Source organism: Sapajus apella, unplaced genomic scaffold (genome assembly GCF_009761245.1).
Source record: "Sapajus apella isolate SASKATOON/1434 unplaced genomic scaffold, GSC_monkey_1.0 scaffold49, whole genome shotgun sequence".
In the NCBI taxonomy this organism is placed as follows: domain Eukaryota; kingdom Metazoa; phylum Chordata; class Mammalia; order Primates; family Cebidae; genus Sapajus; species Sapajus apella.
The window spans coordinates 16,519,708-16,547,448 of record NW_022436989.1 but is presented as its reverse complement, the minus strand read 5'-3'; the positions used below and the strand labels follow the sequence as shown (position 1 = coordinate 16,547,448).

Below are 27,741 nucleotides of genomic sequence, written 5' to 3'. Positions count from 1 at the left end.
CTCAGAACGGCAATCCACCTTGGTGACTGTGAACTTTATCAGCTCTTGCTACTGTGCTGCTTGAAATGCATCTTCCCATAGAAGCCATTGGAAGCTGCCAGAAGGTGGTGGTAACCTTGACAGCTCTGTCATTGCTATGTGACTTAAAGCATCCTCCTATAACTCTTCTTCAAAGTAGTTTTCCCATAGATAGAAGTATCGCACACTGCACCCTCTTCACTTCGCATAACCCACCTTCAAGCCTCGGTGACCTGATGGTGGTGGACCCCTTACTGCACACGGCCCTTGCCTTCGTGGGAACAGGGCCCTTGCCTTCGTGGGGACGGGCCCCTTGCTGCGCGCTGTCCACTTCCGGGCTTAGGTGACCTAATGGGGGTGGACCCTGTGTTTTATTGCTCATGACCCTATCACTATCCTTAAAGATGATTTCACTCACTGCCCCGCCCCCTAACCTATACACAATAAATACTCAGGCTTCTGGACATTTGGGGCCTCGCTTCAGCTTGCCAGCCTAGCCTTGCCTCTCTGGCCTCGCTGGCCTCGCCTGACTCTGCTTATAGGTGGTGTGGCCCTCTGAGCCCAGCTGCGTTTTCTTTGTACTTCTGTGTCCTGTCTCTTTATTTCTCAGATCCTGCGCCTCAGCACAGCATAAGGCTCACCCCACGACCCTGTGGGGCACTCAGCCTTACATCTGGCTCCCAACGTGCCCTACAGTTGACGAGGCTGGTCTCAAACTTCTGACCTCAAGTGATCCACCCACCTCGGCCTTACAAAGTGCTGAGATTAAAGGCATGAGCCACTGCACCGGCTGTAGATACATCTTGGATGAACTCACCAGGGACTGAGCATAAATAGGGAGAGGTGGGCCTGAGGGTGATTCCCAGAAGCACATGATGTCTAAACATGAGGCAGATGAATCACTCAAAGAGACTGAGAAGACTGGAGCATTAAGATAAAGTAAAGTCCTGGTGGTTAAGAAAGTATTTCAAGGAGGAATACTTTCAAATAACTGTCAAATGCTGCTAAGAGATTTAGGAAGAGGGCTGAGAATTAACCTCTGGGTTTCTCAGTGAGCAGACAAAACTATGATTGGAGTGGATCTGAGAATGGGAGAAGAAATGGGGGTACTGAGTAAATATAAAGTTTGAGGAGTTTTTCTGAAAGGGAGGAAGAAAGGGAAGGTGCCAAAGAGGGCTAAGTAATTGAGGGGGGGATTTTTTTAAAAATCAGGTGTTTGGATGATTGTGGGAATGATTCAGTAGAAAGAATATGGGAGAAATGGAGAGAAAGGATGTTGCCAGAGCAAAATCCTTGATTGATTGAACGGTGGTGAGATGGAATGCACAAGTGGAAGGTTTGGTGGTCTTGCAGAAGGGAGTGGAGTAAAGACTCCATGCAGGCACATTCCTAGATTTAGTGGAAGTTGGCTGTGGTGTTCTTTCCTTACTGATTTGATTTTCTCAGTGAAGTGGGAAGTGAGGTCATGAGCTCCACCTGATGAAGGGAGGGCGAGGAGTTTAGCTTCTATACCTGGCTGTACATTAGGATCACCTGGGTAGTTTCAAAAGCACACTTACATCCACACCAAATAAATTATTATTATTACTACTATTATTTTTGAGATACAGTTTCACTCTGTCACCCAGGCTGGAGTGCAATGGCATGATCTCGGCTCACTGCAAACTCTGTCTCCCGGGTTCAAACAATTCTCCTGCTTCAGCTCCTGAGTAGCTGGGATTACAGGCGCCCACCACTACACATGGCTAATTTTTGTATTTTTAGTAGAGACAGGGTTTCACCATGTTGGCCAGGCTGGTCTCCAACTCCTGACCTCAAGTGATCCACCTGCCTCAGCCTCCCAGAGTGCTGGGATTATAGGCATGAGCCACCATACCTGGTCACACCAAGTAAATTAGATTCTCTGGAGGTGGGACCTGGGCATTAGTGTGTTATAAAGTTTCCAGACGACTCAACAGAGCAGTGAGAACTGAGGATCCCTGGGCTAGGAGTCTGGGAAAAGAAGGTATGGAATAGTCAAAATAGTTATCCAGGAGAGTTCAAAGCTCAATGAACTAGAGAGAAACATATCTGGATTTGTGGTTGAGAATTTAACGTGAAATGGGCCAGCATCGTTGTGTTTTTCTCCAACTACACTCAGTTGCCAGGGTCAGAAACAGGGTTGACAAAGGGTTGGGTTTTGGCAAAGTGGGATTTTGACACATATATATGGCAGAGCAGGAGAGTTTGAGAGAGTGATCCTAATCATGGGCATGGAATCTGTGCCAGCAAAGGAAGCAAGTGAGGGCTTGGGGAAAGAATTAAAGTACATTAAAATGGAGGTGGGTATGGTGGCGCATGCCTATAATCCTAGCACTTTGGGAGGCCAAGATGGGCAGATCACTCGAGTCAAGGAGTTTGAGACCAGCCTAGGCAAAGTGCTGAAACCCCATCTCTACCAAAAAACAAACAAAAGACAAAAATTAGCAAGGCAGAGTGACGCATCTCTGTAGTCCCATCTACTCAGGAGTCTGAGGTGGGAGGATGGCTTGAACTCAGGAGACAGAGACTGCAGTGAGCCGTGATTTCACCACTGCACTCCAGCCTTTTAGCATGGGTGACAGACCCAGACCCCGCCTCAAAAAAAAAAAAAAAAAGGAGGTGGGAGGTGGGAGGTGGATAAATGGCTTCTTATCGTGAGGTTTTTTTTTTTTTTCCTCTTCTCTTTTAAGTTGTTTAGATAATTAACATTTTCACAAAGTAATTTATGGCAGCTAGACCCCTGCAAAGCAGCACAAATAACTCTGATTAATGTTTCAACCTACCTTTTTTCCCAGGGTTTGAAATTGATTTTTTTTCAACAAGCAAACATCATGAGACATTTGGAGTGAAGAAAAAAAATACATTTTGGAAGTTATTACAGATCTTCCTATTCTTAGATAATGGGATAATTTAGTGAGCCAGTATGACTCCAAAGCCCGTTCTGCAGTTTTGTAAGTTTGTCTGTATCTCTTCCCTTCCTCCTGGGCTACATCATCCCACTTTAAACACACCCAACCCCCACTCTACTTGTTCTCCAACAAAATAAAGGACTCTGATACAAGTACCATCCTGAGATGCATTAGCCTTTAAAGGAAAAATTGTAGGTTGGTACTTAACACAAATGAACAAAATGCTTAGCAGTAGGATCTCAGGTATTCTAAGAAGCAGAGAGGGATACTCCTTGCTGGGAGCCTTTCATAACACTCCTGAATTCACAAACCCATGGATGGGTGGCACAAATGCAACTTGAGATCAACACTAGGTTGTTGTTTTTTTGTTTGTTTGGTTGGTTAGTTTTTTTTTTGTTTTTTTTTTTTGAGACAGAATCTTGCTCTATTGCCCAGGCCAGAGTACAGTGGCATGATCTCGACTCACTGCAAACTCTACCACCCAGGTTCAAGCAATTCTCCTGCCTCAGCCTCTCGAGTAGCTGGGATTACAGGTGTGCGCCACCATGCCCGGCTAATTTTTTTATTTTTTATTTTTATTTTTTTGTATTTTTAGTAGAGACAGGGTTTCACCATGTTGGCCAGGCTGATCTCGAACTCCTGACCTCAAGTAATCTGCCCACCTCGGCCACCCAAAGTGCTGGGATTACAGGTGTGAGCCACCAGGCCTGGCCAACACTGGGGTTTGAACTGACATATTGTAGACTTAATATAAAGTCACATCTATCCCTCAAGTTTCTTACTGTGAGAATACTGAAGAATGGCACCTCCAAAATCATCATCAAAAGGCCAGACATCTACACAATGCATGTAGCAAACCTGAGCCATCACCTAGGTGGAACACAGCTGCATTTTTTGTAGGAGAGAGGTTAGAGCCGCAAGGAAAAACACTCCTATCAGGGATTTCATCAAATCTAGTGCAACCTTCAACCATTTCTCTATTACTGAGAAATACTTCAGTAATTGTTTTTTATAGGCATTAATGTTGGGATTAATAATGCCCCTGGTCACAATGAGCAACTCAATTATCAGAAAAACATTGCTCTCTAATGTTTCTTCTAATTGCTAAAGCAGCAATACTGATTAATAGAGGTAAGGAGATTTTCATCAAGGTTTAAACAAAAAGGATGTCTCACTTCATTCTAATAAGGTCAACACAAATACCTCTTTCTCATAACATTCTAAGTAGTGGGGTGTGTGTATGTGTGTGTGTGTGTGTGTGTGTGTGTGTGTGTGTGTGTGTGTGTCTGTGTGTCTGTGTGTGTGTGTTTGAGACAGAGTCTTGGTCTGTCACTGAGGCTGGAGTGCAGTGGCTTGATCTGGGTTCACTGCATCCTCTACCTCCTAGGTTCAGCCAATTCTCCTGCCTCAGCCTCCCTAGTAGCTGAGATTACAAGCACCCACCATCATGCCTGGCTAATTTTTGTATTTTTGTGGAGATGGGGTTTCCACCATGTTGGCCAGGCTGGTTTTAAACTCCTGACCTCAGGTAATCTGCCTGCCTCTGCCTCCCAGAGTGCTGGGATTACAGGCATGAGCCACTGTGCCTGGCCAGTAGTGGGTATTTTTTAGAAACAACATTTGGTTCTTTACTGAAGGCTACAAAATGGAAGTCCATAAACATAATAGTCATCTTTAGTCGGGCACAGTAGCTTGTGTCTGTAAACCCAGGGCTTTGGGAGGCCAAGGCGGGGAGGTCTGTTGAGGCCAGGGGTTCAAAGTGAGCCCAGACAACATAGTGAGACCTTGTCTCTAACAAAAAAAAATAGTCAAGTTTTATGCATGCTTTCTGTACGCCAAAAATTTTGCTCAGTGGTTTGCATGGAGTATCTGGTTTAACCCTCACAACAAACCCTACAAGATCAGTATGATCATGACCCTCATTTTGTAGATGACAACACTTACACTTAGAGAGGTGAAGTCAATTTTCCAATGTTGTACAACTAGTAGACAATGGAGTCAGAATTAGAATTCAGATCAGGCAAAGTGGCTCGAGCTTGTAATCCCAGCGCTTTGGAAGACCCAGGTTGGAGGCTCCCTTGAGCCCAGGAGGTCAAGGCTGCAGTGAGTTCTGTTAGTGCCAGTGCTCTCCAGCTGAGCAACAGAAGAGACTCTGTCACAAAAAAGGGGAAGAAAAAAGAACATAGGCAGTCAAGCTCTCAACTGAGCTCTTAATGGAGGCTACCTATAGCTTTTTGACTGTCACCTGCTCACCATCCCACTGCCACTTAGGGACTATCGGCAGTCTCTAAATCACAGTGGCTATGCATGAGGGGTAACTGCTGGCTTTAATAATTTATACCCAGGGTGGAAGGGCTTACTCATATGTTCTGCTTCAGCTTTTTCCTCTGCCCAGGAAAATATCCATCCCTCAAGTCATTAGTATTAATTGTTGTTCAAGGATGAATTAAGCGGCAGGGGTCACATACTGTTTACTGTCATCCATATTTCTTTCAGGAAACCTAAACATCATAGCAGTCACTTGCAGACGAGAGGAAAGAATGAAGGGGGGATGTTAAGAGCAACTCCCAGAAATATTTCTGGTTTAATAATGATAGCCAGCTTTTACATTACTCTTGGAGTCATTTTGCTGGTGCCTAAAATGTATTCATTTCTCTTAGCGTTACTTGTGTCCTCATAATAATCAACAGTTCCAGGTATGAGTCAATGCAGCATGCTGTTTGCAGATTTTCTACAGTTTGAATGCACGTGTTAGGCAGGCCTTTTCCTGAGAACCCTCTTTAAGGGGAAGAATGACAAGTGGGCAGAAAGCTATCAGGTGGGAGAGAGCCTATGACATTTGTAGAAAAGAGAAACCAGTGCTCCCTACTGGCCAAGCATGTCCCAGGAGGGCCCACCTCCATTCCACAGTTTGAAGAGTTTTGCTTTCAGACTCCTGCCCACTCTGGACCAGCAGGATGTCTCCTCCTCTGGGTGACAGGACTTTTCTAAAGAACGTTCTTTTAGCCCAAGAGACTGTGCTCTGCGGTTGATGGGTTGAGATTTTTAAGGATTTTATCTTTGAACTTGTGTTTTGTGAGTGAAGTTGATGAGACAGAGAAGCATGTTTCTGAGCACAGGAGGTAGGACCATGGCTGGGTCCTGCGCTTCCAGCCTCCTCATCTGCATGGAGCGTTCAGGGAGCCTGTGAGTCCAGCACTACCTGGGACAATGTGAGGGAGGGCAGCGAATACAAGTAAAGTGAGTGACATCTGCCACTCAGTAAAGAAGGGCATGAACCACCCTCAGAGGCCACATGCTCCCTGCATACCAGAACTTGCACCGAACTCAGAAAGAAGGCAATGGTGTTCTAGGAAACATGAACAGCCAGGAGCCTCAGCATGTCCTTCCTCGCTCCTGTTACTTCCCAGGGTCAGCCAACCACTTATGCTTGAGAATGGTGACATAAGAGGAAAGGAAAATACAAGGCAACCCATAGTTCCTTGTCTTTTCAGCCCTTCTTTACTCATCAGTTAACCAGAGGTAGAAGTGCTGGTAGAATGTATGTTTTAAGAAGTGAAATAAAAGCAGCTGAATTCATTTTGTGCAGGGTTTTCACCATTCTGTCAAGAACAAAATCCATATGCCTATACCAGTTGCAAGATTGAATTGTGTCATTCTGGTGGGTCCACCTATGAGTGATTAAAAACTAGCATTGCAAACTCTAAAGATGAATGGTAAAATTCATGCTAATGATTAAAATTTCAAATTTTTATTTACTTAGGGTGGCATTAAATAGGAAATAAAAACACCATGGCAAGCCAAGAGAGAGACCCCAGAAGAAAGAAAAATGCCTTCTATTTTAGTATCTTTAACAGTGCTTTTCTTCATGCTTTTTGACCAAAAGGTCCTATATTTTCATTTTGCACTGAGGCTGCAAATTCCATAGCCAGCTCTGGGCACAGCTGTGCAGTAACTGGATGACCCTGTGGGGCAAATGCACATGATCTCCTTCCCTGCCTCCTGCCCTGATGCAATAGTGCCACACAAACCCCCCAAACTGAAATAAAGCCTTAGGGCAAAGGGAAGGACCCTCAAATTGAAGGAGACCATTTCTGAAACACAGGCGTGTTAGTCTGCTAGGGCTGCCATCCCAGAGTATCATAGCCTGAGTGGCTCAGACAACAGAACTTTATTTTCTCACAGTCCGGAAGTCTGGAAGTCCAAAATTAAGATGTTGAATGGGTTGATTTTTCTTTTCTTTTCTTTTCTTTTCTTTTCTTTCTTTCTTTCGCAGTTTCCTGTTTTTTTTTTGAGTTGGAGTCCTACTCTGTCGCCCGGGTTGGAATGCAGAGGCATGATCTCAGCTCACTGCAACCTCCGCCTCCTGAGTTCAAACAATTCTCCTGCCACAGCCTCCTAAGTAGCTGGGATTACAGGTGCCTGCCACCATGTCTGGCTAATTTTTGTATTTTTAGTAGAGATAGGGTTTCGCCATATTGGCCAAGGTTGTCTCGAATGCCTGACCTCAGGTGATCCACCTGCCTCGGCCTCCCAAAGTGCTGGGAGGGATTACAGGCATGAGCCACCGAACCCGGCCTCTGTGTTGATTTCTTTTGAGTCCTCTCTTGGCCTGCATAGCGCTGTCTTCTCCCTGTGCCTTCACATGGTCACAGCTCTGTGGGTATCTGTGTCCTAACTGCCTCTTTTCATAAAGACATAGGTCACATTGGATTAGTGCCCACCCTAATGACACTTTTTTAATTGAATTTACTTCCTTGATGACCCTATCTCCCAATATAGTCACATTCTGAGGTCCTAGGGGTTAGGACTTCAACATATAAATTTTGGAGGAACACAGTGCACCCCATAATAGGCAAAATTGCATTTGAAACAGAAATTTAGACATGTTTCAAGAAACTAAAATTATATTTTTGTGCACTTTAACAGGTAGACTGAGATATATTTGCAAACTTAAGAAGAGCTATCCTTTGCACTTCCATGTAACTCCACATATCCACAATCAGAACAACTCCCAAGGCTTCCTAGTGTGGGATTTCACCCCTCTATGTTCAGCAGCAGCATAAACCTCCCTGGGGCTTTTGTTTTGTTCTAGCAGAAAATTAACAGGAAGAGGAATTGAGCATTTGGGCATCTCGTTGGTGTCTGTTTTTAATCATACTCTCCTCAATCGTTCAAACCTAATTAAACTCTTGGCTTCATAGAGCAGAGAGAAGGTTAATTACACGTCATGGCCACCAGTGTGCCTCTCTTATTTTTGTTACTATTTATGGTACTTTTAGATATAAGAGAAAGGCTTCATTCAGAATCCATAATTTATCAAATAAAAGATATCTGTTGAGCACCTTCTATGCCCAACGCTCTATTAATTGGCAAATTTAGCCATTTTGCCATTTCCTTTGAAGAGAAAGTGTATCTCCACTTTGCCTTCCTTGAGAAAGTTTCTCCAGGGAGAATCTTAACAGTTCAGAAAGGGTTCCAAAGAAACCCACTGGCAGCTAGCTGAATGATTCTTCACATAGAGCAGAATCATTTTAAAGCAGGTTAATCTTGAATATCCAGGCAAAGAGACTGCTTTAAAGTCATCTCAAACCATGGGTTCCATTATTATGAAGAACAATAGCTGTAATCTCAGTAGCTACTGTTAAGAACAGCTCTGCTTACTGAAAGCTACCGAGCTCCCACTGGTATTATCTCATCATTCTCAGGACCGCCCACTGGGGACACACTATTTTCATCTTCGTGTTATGGTCGAGCACTAAGCCTTGGTGAGAAGTCACACAACTCTCCCAAGGGCCTGGAGCTATTAAGAGGCCAGCTGGAATCTCTACCTATTCCAATTCCAGTGCCTATGTTTGCAAACACTGGGCAACACTGGCCTTTCAATAGGTGGGACTGTGGATGGAAGCACAGGTGTGACAGCAAAGTAACCTGGTCCACCTCTTTCCTCAGAGTAATCTCAGCACAGCATTGGACACATGTTCATTTCTTTCAGGTGAATATTTAGGAGTGGAATTGCTGGGCTGAAGGACAGATGCTGGTTTAACTTCTTAAAGAACTCCTAACACATCTCAAAATTATTGTACTGTTTTTGTTAAATATTAAGGCTCATCCTAACAAATATTTATCAGGAACCTATCATTTCCCAGACACTGCTACAAGTGACAGCAGTAAGTTAAACACAACAAAAATCTCTGCTATAAGGGACAGCTACTTGAGGAAGACACACAGACAAATCAGCAAGTTAAATAGGGACTGTCAGGTGGTGGTAAGTGCTTATGTGCTTTTTGCATGATTAACATTAGCTATTATCTTTTTTTTTTTTAAAGAAGAAACTGGATCCTGCTTCTTTTGTTACCCCGAAATCAGCTCATTGGATTTCACAATGGGGAAATGGTTTGGTGACCCCAACAAGAAGAGTTTTAGAGTTTTAGTGAATCACATGACCTCTTAACTGGTTGCAAGTCATTCTTGGCAGCTGACACAAAAAACCGGCTGTAAACCATCACAGGTAAGTGTGGTGCTTTGGAGTCAGGCAGTCTGGGCTCAAATTGTGGCTTGGTCACTTACAGAGTGCCGTTGGGCAAGTTATTACCTGCTCTCAGTCTCAATTTTGTTATTTTCAAATAAAGATAAGAATACTAACCTCCTAGGGCTATAAGATCAAAGGAAGATAATGTTTGTAAATTGCTTGGCACAAAGCCTAATAAACACTCAGGTAACATTAGTTGTCATTATTTTTGGAAAGAGAGACTTAGGCTTGGTTTCTTATGTGACCTAGTTGAGTACTTGATCCTCATAGCCCACATTTGACCCAAGATGTCTGAGTACTCTCTGAAATTTACATTCTTATGGTCACACACGTGGCTTTGAATTGCTGCAAGACCCTTTTTAGATCAATCATGTTTTATTTCCTGTGAGTTCTTTCTTTCTCTCCTCTGTGCTCATCCAGATGTGGAATTCACCTCTCTTTCCTTGATTTTCACCCAAAATCTTGATTTCACACCAAGCCATCAGGCAACAGATGAGGAAGATGAAGAATGGTTCAGTTTATTTGATAGCACCAAAAGACCTTGAAATTATCGCAAACACCATGACATCGGGTATTTTCCACCATAGCCCACTCCTTCTGATACCATGCCATGCTGCTCAGCCATCTTGACTTTTTTTCTCCCTCTTTCTCTCCTCTCGTCTATTCTCAAAATTCCTTCATGCCAAAATCTATTTCTATTTCTCCAGAGAGCGGTTTAACTGTCTTACGTGTTTTCTTGTTTTCTGAAACATCTGGTCCCAGAGTCCAACTCTACCACCAAGTGTCTTGTTAACAAAGACAATTTCTTCTCCTAGTTAAGCTTTCATAGCAGTTGTAAATTGGTCAACAACATATGGCCTATGATAGTGCTTTCATCCTGGTTGTCCTCATGTGTGAAATGAGATGCATAATTTTGGTCAGAAATGGGCATTTCCTTATTATCTGTTTGAGATTCTAAGCTTTCTCAGAGCATGTTTCAGATCCTCAACATGGTTTTCTGACCCATTCGGGAGAGACCAGGAGGTTTGCTTGTACCTTTCTCTTCCCTCCCTCTCCTGGACTTGCCTGGGGCCATTCTGGGATGTGGTACCGGGTGTGTGATATGGGTTCCAACAGCCTGGCACACTCTGCTCTCTAGAAAGTCAGTTCTATTCCTGAGCTGTGCTCTTGAACTCTTCTTCTGAATCTCGGCTTGTTTTCCACATGTTTGTTTCACTAAGGAAGCCTTTGGGGTTTTCTTTATGCCTTTTTAGCAAACTGTATTCTGTTCTTTTACTATTTTGCATTTGGAATTATGTCTTGAATTATGCAGCTTAATTGTTCTTCTTTTACTTTACATCTCTGTAATTGCCAAGCTTTCTAATTTTATTTTCTTGTAAAAATACTCTTCCCTTAGCACCAAAAAAAGAGAGAAATACTTAGGTATAAATCTAACAAAATATGCACAAGACTTAAATGAGGGAAACTACAAAGATCTGATCAAGGAAATCAATTAAACAAATGAAGAGATTTCATGTACATGTGTAGGAAGACTCAACATTGTCAAGACGTCAGTTCTTCCTAACTTGATCTAGAGATTCAATATAATCTCAATCAAAATCTCAGCAATTTAGTGGGTGTATATAGACAAACTGATTCTCAAGTTTATATGGAAAGACAAAAGGTCCAGGTCAGTGAATATGATATTGAGGAAGAAGAACAAAGTCAGAGGATAGATACTCCCTGACTTCCAGACTTTCTGTAAAGCTACGGTAATCAAGACAGTATGGTATTGGCAAAAGAATAGACAAACAGATCAATGGAAGAGATCTAGCAGTGGAACAGACTAGAGAGCTCAGAAATAGACCCACACAAATATAGTCAACTACAGTGGGGAACGGCCAGTCTTTTCATCTAACAGTGCTGGAACAACTGAACCTCTGCTTGCAAATCAATGAATCTGGACACAAGCCTTACACGCTTCATAAAAATTAACTAAAAATGGATCACAGATCCAAATGCAAAGCACAAAATTATAAAGCTTCTAGAAGATGACATAGGAGAAAATGTAGTTGGTTTTGGGTGTAGCAATGGCTTTTTAGAGCGAAAAGCACCATCAATAAAGGAAAAAAATTGATACGATGGTTCGTTAAATTAAAAACTTTTGTGCTGCAGAAGACACTATCAAGCAAATGAAAGACATGCTACAGACTAAAAAAAAGTTTCAAAACACATCTGTGGCTCACTCCTGTAATCCCAGCACTTTGTGAGGCTGAGGCAGGTAGATTACTTGAGGCCAGGAGTTTGAGACCAGCCTGGCCAACATGGCAAAATGCTGTCTTTACTAAAAATATAAAAATTAGCCAGGTATCTTGTGCATGCCTATAATCATAGCTATTTGGGAGACTGAGGTATGAGAATAACTTCAACCCTGGAAGTGGAGGTTGCTGTGAGCTGAGTTCATGCCTTTGCACTCCAGCCTGGGCAGCAGGGCAAGATTCTGTCTCAAAAACAAACAAACAAAAAACCTCACTTATATCTAAAACAAATAATATCCAGAATACACAAACTCAACTGTAAGAAAACAATCAACTCAATTTTAAAAATAAGTGAAAGATCCACACAGACACTTCATCAAAGAAGATATATCGACAGCAAACATGCACATGCAAAGATTTTCAACATAATTTATCATTGGAGAGTTTTAAATTAGAGCAACCATAAGATACTATATTGTGGTATGAAAAGAAATATATTTGGTCTTTGGCCCCAGTTCCTGGCACAGAGCTTCTAAAACACTTGAAATTATTGAGTGATAAGAATGTCATTTGTTATTTATAAAAAGTCCCAGACCAGCTGTGGTGGCTCATGCCTACCCAGCACTTTGGTAGGCCGAGGTGGATGGATCACAAGGTGAATGGATCAGGAGTTCAAGACCAGCCTGACAAACATGGTGAAACCCCGTCACGACTAAAAAAAAGTACAAAAATTAGCTGGGCGTGGTGTGAGTGCCTGTAATCCCAGCTACTCAGGAGGCTGAGGCAGGAGAATCACTTGAACCTGGGAGGCAGAGGTTGCAGTGAGCTAAGATTGTGCCACTGCATTCCAGCCTGGAGAGCAAGAATGAGACTCTATCTCAAAAAAACAAAGTTCCTTTTGATCATACCTGGGTTTATAATGAGATAACCAAGGGTAGGACCCCTAGATAGCCTCAGGATGGGACTGGTCACCAGAAAGACCAAGTGATTAGAAGGTTAGGACTTTTAACCGCATACCCTGACTTCTGCGAGGTTTCAAGGGGAGTAGAGGAGGGGAGTGACTGGAGATTAGGCTCTATACAAACTCTTGAACATGAAATTTAACTGAGAGGTTGGTGCATGTATCAAGGTGGTTAGGAGGCTTCCATGCCTGGAGAGGGCATGGAAGCTCTGTACACCTCCCCCATCACTCCCCATAACTTGCCCTATGGCTATTTCTGTATTGTATCCTTTATAATAAGGCAGTAAACATAAGCAAAGTGTTTCTCTAAATTAGAATTACTAAATAATCCATTCTAACAGGTTATTGAACCTGAGGACAGGATTGTGGGAACCTCATGAATTTATAGCTAGTCAGTCAGAAAGCCAAGTGGTTTGGGGACTTGAAGTTGGCTTCTGAAGTGGGGACAGTCCTGTGGGATGGAGCCCTTAACTTGTGGGTCTGATGTTAACTCCAGGTAGATAGTTTCAGGATTGAATTGAATTGTTGTGGGGAAAAAATCCAACATCTGGGGTCAGAAGTGAATGTTGTATGAGTATAGAGAAACAGTTTTTGTTCTCAGAATTACACACCTATTAGAATGGCTGAAATCCACAACACTGACAGCATCAAATGCTAACAAGGATGTGGTGCAACAGGAATGCTCATGCATTGCTGGTGGAAATGCAAAATGATACAGCCTCTTTGAAAAACAGGCAGCTTCTTAGAAAGTAAACATACTCTTAGTATACAATCCAGGGATCATGCTCCTTGGTATTTACCCAAATAAGCTGAAAACATGTCCACAAAAGAACAACAGAACATGCAACACAAGGAGCCTACCCTATTGTAACCCATGAACCTTAGTTAATAGTAACATACCCATATTGGCTTACCAGTTGTAACAAGGGAACCACACTAATGCAAGTTGTAAATAATAGGGGAAACTCTGGGTCAGTGTGTGTGCAAGGTAGCACACAGTAACACTTAACTTTCTGCTCAGTTTTTCTGCTAACCTAAAACTGCTCTGTAATAGTTTGCTAGAGCTGCCACAACCATGTACCTGGGTTGCTTCAAACAGAAATTTACTGCCTCGCAGTTATGGAGGCTAGCTGTCCAAAATCAAGGTGTTGGCAGAGCCAGGGTCCCTCAGGGACTCTGGGTAGAGTCCTTCCTTGCCTCTTCCCAGCTTGTGGAGGTGGGTGGCAGTCCTTGACATTCCTTGACTGACAGCTACATCAGTTCTAGCAGCTGACAACCATCTCTAGCCCACTTGAATCACTGTAATGGTGTGAGAGTGCATTCATTCATCCGTCATTGAGTCAGGGTCTGCAGGCCAGACCTCTGCATATGGTGATCACCACCTGCGGAGGTCCGGCCTGCAGATCCTGACTCAATGACGGATGAATGAATGCACTCTCACACCATTACAGTGATTCAAGTGGGCTAGGGATAGTCGTCGGCTGCTTTCAGAGGGCGAAATGCAGCCGATTGACCAAGACTCCCTCTCCATCATTGCATTTATTCAGTATGAATTTTACAACAGAGGTTCTAAGTTAACTCACTTGTGGATAATTAACATGGTTAAGAGTGGTTTCATAAATGATAAAAGCTTTAGGTTCTGGACCAGAGTAAATACTATTAATAGGTAATTCTCCTTTGGTCTCCCCCTGAGAGGGCCACCAAGCACAAAATTTACATGAGTAAACAGTTAGAGTGAAGACAAAGGAATGTGATATAAACAGATTTAAACTGGGAAAGCCTATGATCATCTCTATCTCTTTCCTATGCTAATGTAAATGAGGCAGCTGCTTTCAGCATACCTCATTAAAACCTTTTAGCCTTCCAAAAGGTTTGAGATTACAATCTTTAACTTTCACCAGTATTTTGCCAGCCACCCTGAGTCAATATCAATAAGTCCTCTTAGGCTCTGTCATCACAGAATTATCTTTCCATTGTCTTCCTTCTGCCCATGTCTGTGTCTGGATCCAAATTTACCCTTTCTAAAGAATACCAGTCATTATTGAATTAGGGCTTACCCTAATGCCCTTATCTTAATTTGATCATGTACAAAGACCCCATTTTCAAGTGAGGTCACATTCATAGGTACCAGAAACTTCTACATACCTTTGGAGGAGAGGACACAATTCAACCCATAACATGCTTTAAAAAATAAAGTATATAAATTGAAAAAAAAAATCCTCTTTTTTCCTATGATAGAAGGAAGATAGGAAGAGATATGAAGACATGAATTTCTAGACTTTAGCTTAATTCTCCGGTGTAGATAGAAGACTAGCAATAGCTATAAATTCTAAGACTTGATGGTATTAATAATATGATTTTATTTCATTCTCAGTACTCTGCTGAAGTAGGGGAAACATTTAAGTTGAAAGAAAAAGGATGTCATTCTTTTATAGGACGTGTCTAAAAAGTAAGAACACCTCCAATAGAGGTATCAATGTGTATAAAGCAGCAAATTAAATTTGTAGGGTTGATGACAATTCTTTGTTTCATGGCATTGAGGGAAAGATGTCAGAATTTAAGGAAGAGAGGAATACAGTTTGTGTTTGTGAATTTAGGGAAGAGAGGAATACAGTTTGTGTTTGTGTGCCTTATTACATGAAGACAGTAGCTGGTTAGCTCCTTTGGTTAGAATAGTGTACTAATGCAAAAACAGCCTCAGATTTCCTTCAAAGTCAGAAATGTCGCTCTGTTCCAAGCCATAAGCTGTGATCTGGACTCCAGCCATGTCTCTGCCTGAACAGTTGAAGCAGTGGCACTAGGACAATACAAATTTATTCCTGCCAGAGACCATGGAAACCTGCTGCTCAATATTCATTCTCTCCTTCTCCTTAAATAATTAAACACTAATGTTCTTCACAAGACAATGTGCCAAGTTAATAAACATCCATCTCCATTGACCCCCATGTAGCTGGGGGTTCCAGGAAACTTAATACCACTGGAGTTGTGGTTGGAAGTCTCTGAAAAGAGCTTCAAAACAGACAAAGCTTCATAAGAATTAAGCTCTTTCCTTCTTCCTTCTTAGATGTGGGATACACATGGATACAGTATATGGAAATGTTGCAGCCATGATGGTGGGAGTCTCACTGTAAGGATGATGGAGTAACAGAATGATAGAAGTTTGAGGCACTGATGTCTTCAAGTTCATTACATTTCTCTCTAGCCTTATCTAATCTGGTGGTTAATCCATCCATTGAGTTTTCACTTTCTTTATTGCTTTTTAAATTTTAGCAGTTCTATTTGGTTTTTAAATATATTTATGGTAATTTTGTAAAATCTATTTCCTAGCTCATATTTTCAAGTTCTTTTTGAGGCTTTGTTTCAGCTGTCTGTATCTGCTGATTCTCACACACAGTACCTTATTTCTTTACAGGTTTTGGTGTTGGTGCTGTGAACGGCTAATTTCCTTGGATCCAGAAGCTGGATTTTCTTGGATTCTTAGAAGCTGGCTTGACATTGAAGTCTATCAAAGAGAATTTGCATCTGCTTTTCACAGCATCCTAGAGGTGCTACCAATCTGGGACCACTTTGAATATATTTATCTATTTGTGATTTTTGGTGGCTGCAGAGGTTCTGTGAATTTGGACTAAAAACTCTTGTAATATCTTAGTTGTATATTTTCAGAGGAATTTTTTTTTTTTTTGCCAACACCAAGTCTAGATAGGTAAGTTTCCTGGCTTTACATTTTGCATGTTAGGATTTATTTTTAGTTCATCCTAACTTTTAAATTATAGCCCTTTGGGGTCCCAGGGTTATACAGGTATTTTGCATCAGGCTCTTCACTGGAGTGGGCCCTGGGATTTTAATCCTACCTCTCATGCCTACATCATCTTCAAAGCAGAAGCTCAGGTATTCCACTTTTCAGCAGGAGTCTTCAAGATGAAAGCTAACTTTGCGTTTGTCTGACTCCCAAACTTGTTTTGTTTCTTTGTAGATTTCTTACCTTGGTGCCATTCAGCAATGCATTTTAAAGGAAAAATGTAGTGTTTATTCAACGATGTAGTTATTTCAATCAGAAGGGTTGTTCAGGACACCTAAATTGCCTTACTGACAGAAACAAGAATTTAGCCTTTGATTTTGATGGAAGGTCTTTGTGACTGAACGACTAAACCCACGCAACTCTACAATGGACCTTGGAAAACCACTCATGCTTTACCTCCCTCCATGACAGGTGCCTTACACAAAAACCAAAACAATAAACTGCCAAATTTTTTTTGTAAATTACTAATGTTGGCATTTCTGATATGTTGCCTGTCACAAGTGAAGAACATATTTTTCTAAGTGATTTTCTTGAGGGAAGAGTGGATTACTGTGGTGTGAAGGTTAAGATAACTGGATAAAACTGCTTCAGCTTAAAGATGAACTCTTCAGGACCATTTCAAAATGTTCCAAAGAGAATAAATATCCAGGTTTATAATGACCCTTCAGAGCAGCACTGCGGCTGCCAGGAATAGTTCAGAGCATGTTGAATCCTACAGTTTCCCTCTCTCTTGAGGCTCTGCATTACAGCCATTCACAACTGGAAGAGCACGATTTATTCAGCCCTCAAAATTATGAGAACCAAAATGGATTGAGCTCATTTGAAATGCAGATGTGACTGCACTCTAATTACAATTGCCCCTGTGATTTTTGCTGTGAAGCACAAGCCATCAAACAGAGATGAGAAAAATCTGGGCACAACAGTAAGGGAATATTTTGGTCCTGGATTGAAGTAAGTTTTAAAGTACATGTAAAGAAAAGGGAGAAATATCCCAGGGATAAACTTGGCTGACATCACATTTTTTTCTCTTCTTTGATAAATGTCTTGCTTTGGACCCCATCAAGGTACATCCCTCACTGCACACTGAAGAAGGAGAGGGGAAAGGTTAATTATCCTGTAGACGGTCTCCCACCAAAAAAAGTAAAGGAAACTGGTGAATATTTCTGAAGGATTCCTAGAGACACAAGGAAAAAAGCATTCGCTTAAGTGACAAAGCCACATCTCCTTTTTGGGAAACACGGTCTACTTAAATGAGGTGCCAAAGAGATGATGTCACACCGTCTTTTCCTAAATATACCCACACACATACTGCATCTCACCTTGCACACTCATTGGAGGTCATTTCTGAGATGCACACACATGCCCACACAATATTACTGTTAGAGATATATTCAGGAGGCAATTATAGCATCACTTTTCCTGGGCCTTTTCATAGCATAGTGGAAAGATGGAGTTCAAATTCTTGGGGTTGAAAATTTTGGGCTCACCTACCAGCTCTGATGTCTTGGACAAATTACTACTTAACTTTTCTCCTTGTCAGTTCACTTCTCTACATAACGGCCATAATGATTCCTGTATTATGAAATGTAAGGCAGCATGCATGTAAAAATAAGACACACTAATGTTGGTCAAGATTATCATTAGGCATAAAGCACTATCTATTGATTTATCTGTCATCTCTCATGGCTAAGTGAGTTTTAGAAATGGAATGTAGCATGCAGAATGGGAGAAATCCCATGCCTGGAATACATTGACCCAAAATGCACTATCCTCCTCTTTACTTTTTTTTTTTTTTTTTTTTTTTTAGAGACAGGATGTAGCTATGTTGCCCAGGCTGGAGGGCAATGGTGTGATCATGACTCACTGCAGCCTCAAACTCCTGGGCTCAAGTCATCCTCTTACCTCTGCTTCCTTAGTAACTGGGACTATAGGTGCATGCTACTGCACCCAGCTAATTTTTAAATTTTTCTGTAGAGACTAGTTCTCGCTATGTTGCCCAAGCTGATCTTAAACTCCTGACCTCAAGCCATCCTCCTGCCTTGGTCTCTCAAAGTGCTGAGATTACGGGCATGAGCCTCTGCACCTGGTCCTCTCTTCATCTTTATCCTACTGACACGTCCTGCAGTTACAACGCCCATGCTCTGACATGACAAAAGTGAGAAGACAAAAGTGTTAAGGTCTTTGCTCGGTAGGAGTATAGGATCCTGGAAGGGACTCTGGCATTTGAGGTGGAAACAGGTCCTCAAGCCAGAAACTCATTTAGATTCAATGCCCTTGTGCTTTAGGTATTTCCTCTATTTAAAGTTAGAGTATTCTTGGGTGGATATTTATTAGCAAGGATGATGATGAGGGAGGGTCACTAATGGGAGAAACCTTATGACCAACTTTGCCCAAGAAAAGCCTGAACTAGCCTGTACAAGCACTGTGCCCCTCTGACAGTCAGGGAGCACACCTTAAAGGCAAAGGCCTTACCCTTTGGACTCCATGCCTGACACATGCGACCCCCACCACCTGCTCACAGGTAATTGGACCACGGGTGGGTGTCTTTCCCAGAACTAGCTAATTTATAGGCTAGCTTGTCATCTATAAGGTCAGGAGAGTCAGGCAACTCAATGCCACTTGGATGATGGGCACAAAGTGTATCACTCATATCCTCTCTCAAGGGGTTTGAATGTGAAACAGACACAAGAAAAGTGTATTTATAGGCAGCAGCAGGAGCAATAGGACAATGAAAGAGAGGAGCTGATTCACAACATGAAGGAAACTGGGAGGAACAATGGAGGGCTGTGATGTCCCCGAGGCTGCTGGCAAGCTGCGAAAACTGTTGCTGATCCTGAATGGTGTATCTGCCTTGAACATTTTCAATTCCTTCTATTCCCATGTTGTTTTTAGAATCGTGTTTTAAAGAAAACCGGTCCCTGATCTTGGTGCTTACTATCAGAATGTGTGCTTTTGGTTGTAGCATTTGGTAATAGCAAAACTTTTGGTTGTAGCATTCCGCTTTTCCTAATAACTTAGTTCTTAATAATTTGCTGTGAGAGCTTGAAAATTTGAGAATATATGATGTGTGACATCAGCATGTGAATTACTGAGACTCACAATGTAACACCTTATCAACCTTTGAAGATATTGGTACTCAACATCTTTTTTGAATGTAAATTTTTTAGATTTAACTTTTCCTGGATTAATTTATTAGAAAGTCACCAAATTGATCATTTAGAAAAGAATTAAAAACTACACGGCTTCTTAAATTTTTGGTATGTGCATTAAGAATTGTGTAAGAATTGCTCATAATATCTGCATACCGACCTTCAAAATGACCAAAATCATCTGAATTATGGAAGAAAAAGATTGGACACAGTGGCTCATACCTGTCATCCTAGCACTTTTGGAGGCCGAGGTGGGAGGATTGCTGGAGTTCAAGACCAGCCTGGGCAACATGGTGAAACCCCATCTCTACCAAAAATAGAAAAAACCAGTTGGGCATGGTGGCATGTGCCTGTGGTCCCAGCTACTCAGGAGGCTGAGGTAGGAGGATCACTTGAGCCCAGGACAGAGGTTGCAGTGAGCTGAGATTGTGCCACTGCACTCCAGTCTGAGCAACAGAGTGAGACCTGGTCTAAAAAAATAAATGCATAAATAAATAAAAAAAAATAAATAAGACTTTAACAGACACTTCACCAAAGATGTACAAATGACAAAAAAGCACACAAAAAGATGTTCAGTATCCTATGTCATTACAGAAATGCAGATTAAGGCAATGAGATAACACCACACACCTATGTGAATGGCCTAAATCCAGAACATGGACAGCACCAAATGCTGGGAAGGATGTGGAGCAATAGCAACTCCCAGTCACTGCTAATGGGCATGCAAAATGATATAGTCACTTTGGAAGACCGTTTGGCAGTTTCTTACAAAGCTAAGTCATTTTACCATACAACTCAGAAATCTCACTCCTGAGTAACTGACTTGAAAACTTATGTCCACACAGAAACCTGTACGTGAGTGTTTATAGTAACTTTTTTCATAACCACTAAAAACTGGAAGCAACCAAGACCAAGATATCCTTCAAAACAGATGTACAAACCGTGGTACATCCAAACAATGGAATTATTCAATAATAAAAAAGGAATAAATGTCAATAATATGACTAAAAGAAATAAATGTCAACAATATGATGACTAAAAGTCATATTATGTATTTAGTCATAATATGATGACTAAGTGGTCAAAGGACATTGGGGAAAAAATTAGGAAAATCTGTATAAACGATGGACTTCAGTTAATAGCAATATATGATTGCCTTAGCAATTCTAAGAAATTTATCAAGCTAATATAAAATGTTAATAACAGGATGATGGGGCTCAGGACACACTACTGCGAAATATGGCACATTGGCATTTGAGAAAATGGCAGGAACTGAAAGGTCACACTCACCTTCCCTCCACCCTTCTCCCCGGAGCAAGCCATAAAATAGTGTCAGCAGAAAACACTCAAATTGTTTTTTTTTTTCTGTTTCCACATCACAACAATTAACATAGAAGACTTTTGTGATTCCCAAATATGTATGGATTTCTCCCCACCAGCAAGCAAGTGATTTTGCAGCAGACACCAGCGGGGTGTCCTACAATTTAGTTCCAACACTATCTACCTGGAGATGGCAGCAGATCTAGCAGACTGAGGGCTCATTCCCATGAGACTGTCCCCCACTTTCGATGCCAATAGCAAGTTCAAGGTTGTTTTGCTTGCGCTTTTCAACTATTGGCTGCAAATCAGAGTTCCCAAGACCCCCTCCATGAGTTTGATTAATTTGTTAGGCTTACAGAACTCAGGAAACACTTACTTACATTTACTGGCTTATGATAAAGGATATTACAAAGATGAAGAGATGGATAGAGTGAGGTATGGGGAAAGGGGCACAGAGCTTCCATGCCCTCCCTGAGCATGCAACCCTCCAGGAACCTCCATGTGTTCAGGTATCTGGAAACTCTCCATACCCTGTTCCATGGGCTTTTTATGGAGACTTCATAGGATAGGCTTTACTGAAGTATAAACACCCATGCAGAAATGTGATTGGGGCCGGGCACGGTGGCTTACACCTGTAATCCTAGCACTTTGGAAGGCCTCGGCGGCTGGATCGCCTGAGATCAGGAGTTCAAGAGCAGCCTGGCCAACATGGTGAAACCCTGTCTTTACTAAAAATACAAAAATGAGCCAGGCGTGGTGGCGAGTACCTGTAGTCCCAGCTACTCAGGAAGCTGAGGCAGGAGAATTGCTTGAACCCAGGAGGCAGAGGTTGCAGTGAGCCCAGATGACACCACTCTACTCTAGGCTAGGCAGCAGAGAGAGACTCCCTCTCAAAATAAAAATAAAAAAAGAAATGTGATTGGCCAAAAAGGGTATGATCCAATACTAATAGATGGAGTGGCCAAACCCAACAAGGCCTGTCTGTTCTGACTCCTCTCAGCTTCTCTGTGCCGTGTTCCTTCCTCCGGATCATGGGGCAAGGTCCCTTTTAAAACCTGGGTCTTATGGCCTGCAGTCAGACAAGGTAGGTCTGAGAATTTCTTTATGGCCAGCTCTAAGACAGAGGTGGGGGGAAGATTAGAGATATTTTAGTTTCTATTACCTGTCTTGGGGAGAAATAGCAAGAGATATGGGAGTTCTGAGTCAGAATCACGGATGAAAACCAACATAAATATGTATTTAAAATAGTCTCGACTTTCACCCAAGATGGCCAACTAGGAACAGCTCAGGATTGCAGCTTCCAGTGAAAGCACAGAGGGTGAGTGGATGCCGCATTTCCAGACGGATTTTTATTGCCCACAGACCAGGAGATTCCCAGGCGGAAGAGCCCCATAGGTCACCAGCGCGGCTGTTTTGGCCAGCGCGGCTCTTTGGCCGGCACCCTGGCACAGGGGTTCTCTGTACAAAATACACTGGTCTGGATGTCCTTTTAGCTGGTGACCCTGGAAGGCAGATCACCCATTCATCTGATTTAAAAAGGAACTGAAACAGGGAGCCAGGCCAGGAGATTCCTGGGCAAAAAAAACGCCACAAATTACAGTACCACTGTTTCAGCCAGCACAGTGAGTCACCGGATGGGAAATCACACAGATCCTGGCACCTTTTCAACAGGCGACTAGAACACCTGGGAGAGAGTCGACCATTTAACTAAAAAAAAAAAAAAAAAAAAAAAAGACTCTGAGTCAGGGAGGCGGGTGATCAGGCTTGGCTGGACCCACCCCCACAAAAAAAAAAAAAAAAAACAGCAGTTGAAAACACTCTGGGTTGAGAGTTTCACAGCAAACACAGCTGAACCTGGGATGGTCCAGCTCTGTGGGGGAGGGGCATCTGCCAATACTGAGACACTCCACCACTATGGAGGTAGTCCGCCATGGCTGAGGCAGCCCGCCGTTGCCTAGGCAACCTGCCATTACAGAGAGAGTCTGCCATTACAGAGGTGGGCCACCATTGCCGAGGCAGTTCTAACTACACCCATATAAACAGGACCACAGGGAAGTTCACACAGCAACTGGGCAGAGCCCACAGCAGCTCAGCAAAACCTCTGCAGGCAGACAGTGACAAGGCTGCCTCCTCGCTGGGCAGGGCAGCTCTGAAAAAAAAAGGCAGCAGCACAACGGAAACTCATAAATAAAGCCATAACTCCCTGGGACAGAGCAGCTGGGACCAAAAAAAAAAAAAAAATGGAGTTTATGAGTTCTGCTGCAGCAGACCTAAACGTACCTGCCCAGCAACCCCTAATGAACAATGGAGCTCACAGCTCAGCACGAGCTCCAATAAAGGACAGACTGTCTCCTCAAGCAGCTCCCTGACTCCCATAAGTCCAAAGAGTCACCTCATAAAGGAGAAAACAGACAGACATTTGGCGAGTATCCTTCTGGGACAAAGATAGCAGCAGAAGAAACTGGTAGCAACCCTTACTGTTCTGCAGCTGCTGCGGTGATCCCCAGGCAAGCAGGGCCTGGAGTGGACCTCAGCAGACCTACAGCAGAGGGGCCAGACTGTTAGAAGGAAAACTAAGAAACATAAATAACTTCATCATCCACAAACTGGAAGTTCACCCAGAGACCCAATCTGAAAGTCAGCAACTACAAAGACAACAGGTAGATAAATCCACAAAGATGGGAAGAAACCAGTGCAAAAAGGATGAAAACACCCGAAACCAGAACACCTCTCCCCCTACAAGGGACCACAACTCCTCACCAGCAAGGGAACAAGGCTGGATAGAGAATGAGTGTGACAAAATGACAGAATCAGACTTCAGAAGGTGAGTAATAAGAAACTTCAGTGAGCTAAAAGAACATGTTCTAACCCAATGCAAAGAAACTAAGAACATTGAAAAAAGATTTGACAAAATGCTAACAAGAATGGACAACATAGAGAGGAATATAAGTGAATTGATGGAGCTGAAAAACACAACATGAAAACTTTGCGAAGCATGCACAAGTTTCAAAAGCCGAATTGACCAAGCAGAAGAAAGGATATCAGAGGTTAAAGATCAACTCAGTGAAATAAAACAAGAAGGCAAGAATAGAGAAAAAAGGGTAAAAGGGAATGAACAAAGTTTCCAAGAAATGTGGGACTATGTGAAAAGACCTAATCTACGTTTGATAGGTGTACCTGAATGTGACAAAGAGAATGAATCCAAGCCGGAAATATCTTCAGGATATTATCCAGGAAAACTTCCCCAACCTAGCAAGGCAGGCCAATATTCAAGTCCAGGAAATACAGAGAACACCACAAAGGTATTCCTCAAGAAGAGCAACCCCAAGGCACATAATCGTCAGATTCACCAGGGTGGAAATGAAGGAGAAAATGCTAAGGGGAGCCAGAGAGAAAGGTCAGGTTACCCACAAAGGGAAGCCCATCAGACTCACAGCAGATCTCTCAGCAGAAACCCTACAAACCAGAAGAGAGTGGGGGCCAATATTCAACATCCTTAAAGAAAAGAACTTTCAACCCAGAATCACATATCCAGCCAAATTAAGCTTCATAAGTGAAGGAAAAATAAAATCCTTTGCAAACAAGCAAGTACTCAGAGATTTCATCACCACCAGGCCTACTTTACAAGAGCTCCTGAAAGAGACTCTACACATATAAATGAATAACCAGTACCAGCCACTCCAAAAACATACCAAATGGTAAAGAGCATCAACACAATCAAGAATCTGCATCAACTAATGTGCAAAACAACCAGCTAGCATCAAAATGGCAGTATCAAATTCACACATAACAATATTAACCCTAAATGTAAATGGACTAAATATCCCAATCAAAAGACACAGACTGACAAATTGGATAAAAAGCCAAACCCATCAGTGTGCTGTATCCAGGAAACCCATCTCACATGCAAGGATACACAAAGGCTGAAAATAAAGGGATGGAGGAAGATTTACCAACCAATGAAGAGCAAAAAAAAGCAGGAGTTGCAATTCTCATCTCTGATAAAATAGACTTTAAAGCAACAGAGATCAAAGAGACAAAGAAGGACATTACATAATGGTAAAAGGATCAATGCAATAAGAAGAGCTAACGATCCTAAATATATACGCACCCAATACAGGAGCACCCAGATACATAAGGCAAGTTCTTAATGACTTACAAAGAGACTTAGACTCCCACACAATAATAGTGGGAGACTTTAACACCCCATTGTCAATAGTAGATCAACAAGTCAGAAAATTAACAAGGATATCCTTGTTAATTCAAACCATCATCAGAGATTATTACAAACAACTCTATGCACATAAACTAGTAAACCTGGAAGAAATGGATAAATTCCTGGACACTTGCCTCCTCCCAAGCCTAAACCAGGAAGAAGTCAAAACTCTGAATAGACCAATAACGAGGTCTGAAGTTGAGGCAGCAATTAAGAGCCTACCACCCAAAAAAAGCCCAGGTCCAGATGGGTTCACAGCCAAACTGTACCAGACATACAAAGAGGAGCTGGTACCATTCCTTCTGAAACTATTCCAAATAATCCAAAAAGAGGGAATCCTTCCCAAATCATTTTATGAGACCAACATCATCCTGATACCAAAACCCGGCAGAGACTCAACAAGAAAAGAAAACTTTAGGCCAATATCCATGATGAACGTAGATGCAAAAATCTTCAATAAAATACTGGCAAGCCAATAGCAACAGCACATCAAAAAGCTTATCCACCATGATCAAGTAGACTGCATCCCGGGGATGCAAGGCTGGTTCAACATATGCAAGTCTATAAATGTAATTCACCACATAAACAGAACCAAAGACAAAAACCACCTGATTATCTCAATTGATGCAGAGAAGGCCTTTGACAAAATTCAACAGCCCTTTATGCTAAAAACCCTCAATAAACTAGGTATTGAAGGAACGTATCTCAAAATAATAAAAGCTATTTATGACAAACCAACAGCAAATATCATACTGAATGGGCAAAAACTGGAAGCATTCCCTTTGAAATCTGGCACTAGACAAGGATGCCCTCTCTCACCACTCCTATTCAATATAGTACTGGAAGTTCTAGCCAGAGCAATCAGGCAAGAAAAAGAAATAAAGGATATTCAAATAGGAAAGGGGGAAGTCAAATTGTCTCTATTTGCAGATGACATGATTGTATATCTAGAAGACCCCATTGTCTCAGCCCAAAATCTCCTGAAACTGATAAGCAACTTCAGCAAAGTCTCAGGATACAAAATCAGCATGCAAAAATCACAAGCATTCCTATACACTAATAACAGACTTAAAGAGAGCCAAATCAAGAATGAGCTGCCATTCACTATTGCTACAAAGAGAATAAAATACCTAGGAATACAACTAACAAGGAACATAAAGGACCTCTTCAGGGAGAACTACAAGCCACTGCACAACGAAATAAGAGAGTACACAAACAGATGGAGAAACATTCCATGTTCATGGTTAGTAAAAATCAATATCGTGAAAATGGCCATACTGCCCAAAGTAATTTACAGATTCAATGCTATCCCCATCAAGCTACCAATGACCTTCTTCAAAGAACTGGAAAAAAACACCTTAAACTTCATGTGGAACCAAAAGAGAGCCTGCATAGCCAAGTCAATTCTAAGCAAAAAGAACAAAGTGGGAGGGATCACACTACCGGACTTCAAACTATACTACAAGCCTACAGTAATCAAAACAGCATGGTACTGGTACCAAAACAGAGATATAGACCAATGGAACAGAACAGAGGCCTCCGAGGCAACACAACATATCTACAACCATCTGATCTTTGACAAACCTGGCAAAAACAAGCAATGGGGAAAGGATTCCCTGTTTAATAAATGGTGTTGGGAAAACTGGCTAGCCATGTGCAGAAAGCAGAAACTGGATTCCTTCCTGACACCTTACACTAAAATTAACTCCAGATGGATTGAAGACTTAAATATAAGACCTAACATCATAAAAACCCTAGAAGAAAATCTAGGCAAAACCATCCAGGACATAGTCATAGGCAAGGATTTCATGACCAAAACACCAAAAGCATTGGCAACAAAAGCCAAAATAGACAAATGGGACCTAATCAAACTCCACAGCTTCTGCACGGCAAAAGAAACAGTCATTAGAGTGAATCGGCAACCAACAGAACGGGAAAAAATTTTTGCAGTCTACCCATCTGACAGCTGATATCCAGAATTTACAAAGAACTAAAACAGATTTACAAGAAAAAACAAACAAGCCCATTCAAAAATGGGCAAAGGATATGAACAGACACTTTACAAAAGAAGACATACATGAGGCCAACAAACACATGAATAAATGCTCATCATCACTGGTCATTAGAGAAATGCAAATCAAAACTACTTTGAGATACCATCTCACACCAGTTCGAATGACGATCATTAAAAAATCTAGAGACAACAGATGCTGGAGAGGATGTGGAGAAATAGGAACACTTTTACATGGTTGGTGGGAGTGTAAATTAGTTCAACCATTGTGGAAGACAGTGTGGCAATTCCTTAAGAACCTAGAAATAGAAATTCCATTTGACCCAGCAATCCATTACTGGGTATATAGCCGAAGGATTATAAATCATTTTACTATAAGGACACATGCACACGAATGTTCATCGCAGCACTGTTTACAATAGCAAAGACCTGGAACCAAACCAAATGCCCACTGATGATAGACTAGACAGGGAAAATGTGGCACATATACACCATGGAATATTATGCAGCCATTAAAAACAATGAGTTCGTGTCCTTTGCAGGGACATGGATGAACCTGGAAACCATC

General features: G+C 42.0%; 1 long non-coding RNA gene across 1 annotated transcript in view; it reads left to right on the top strand.

Moving 5' to 3' along the window:
- Positions 1-27,741, top strand: part of LOC116526095 — a 46,287-nt gene that overhangs the window by 5,806 nt on the left and 12,740 nt on the right. Inside the window, exon 2 of the long non-coding RNA XR_004257964.1 lies at positions 16,091-16,381. This is a non-coding gene — a long non-coding RNA (uncharacterized LOC116526095). The remainder of the gene's footprint in view (positions 1-16,090; positions 16,382-27,741) is intronic.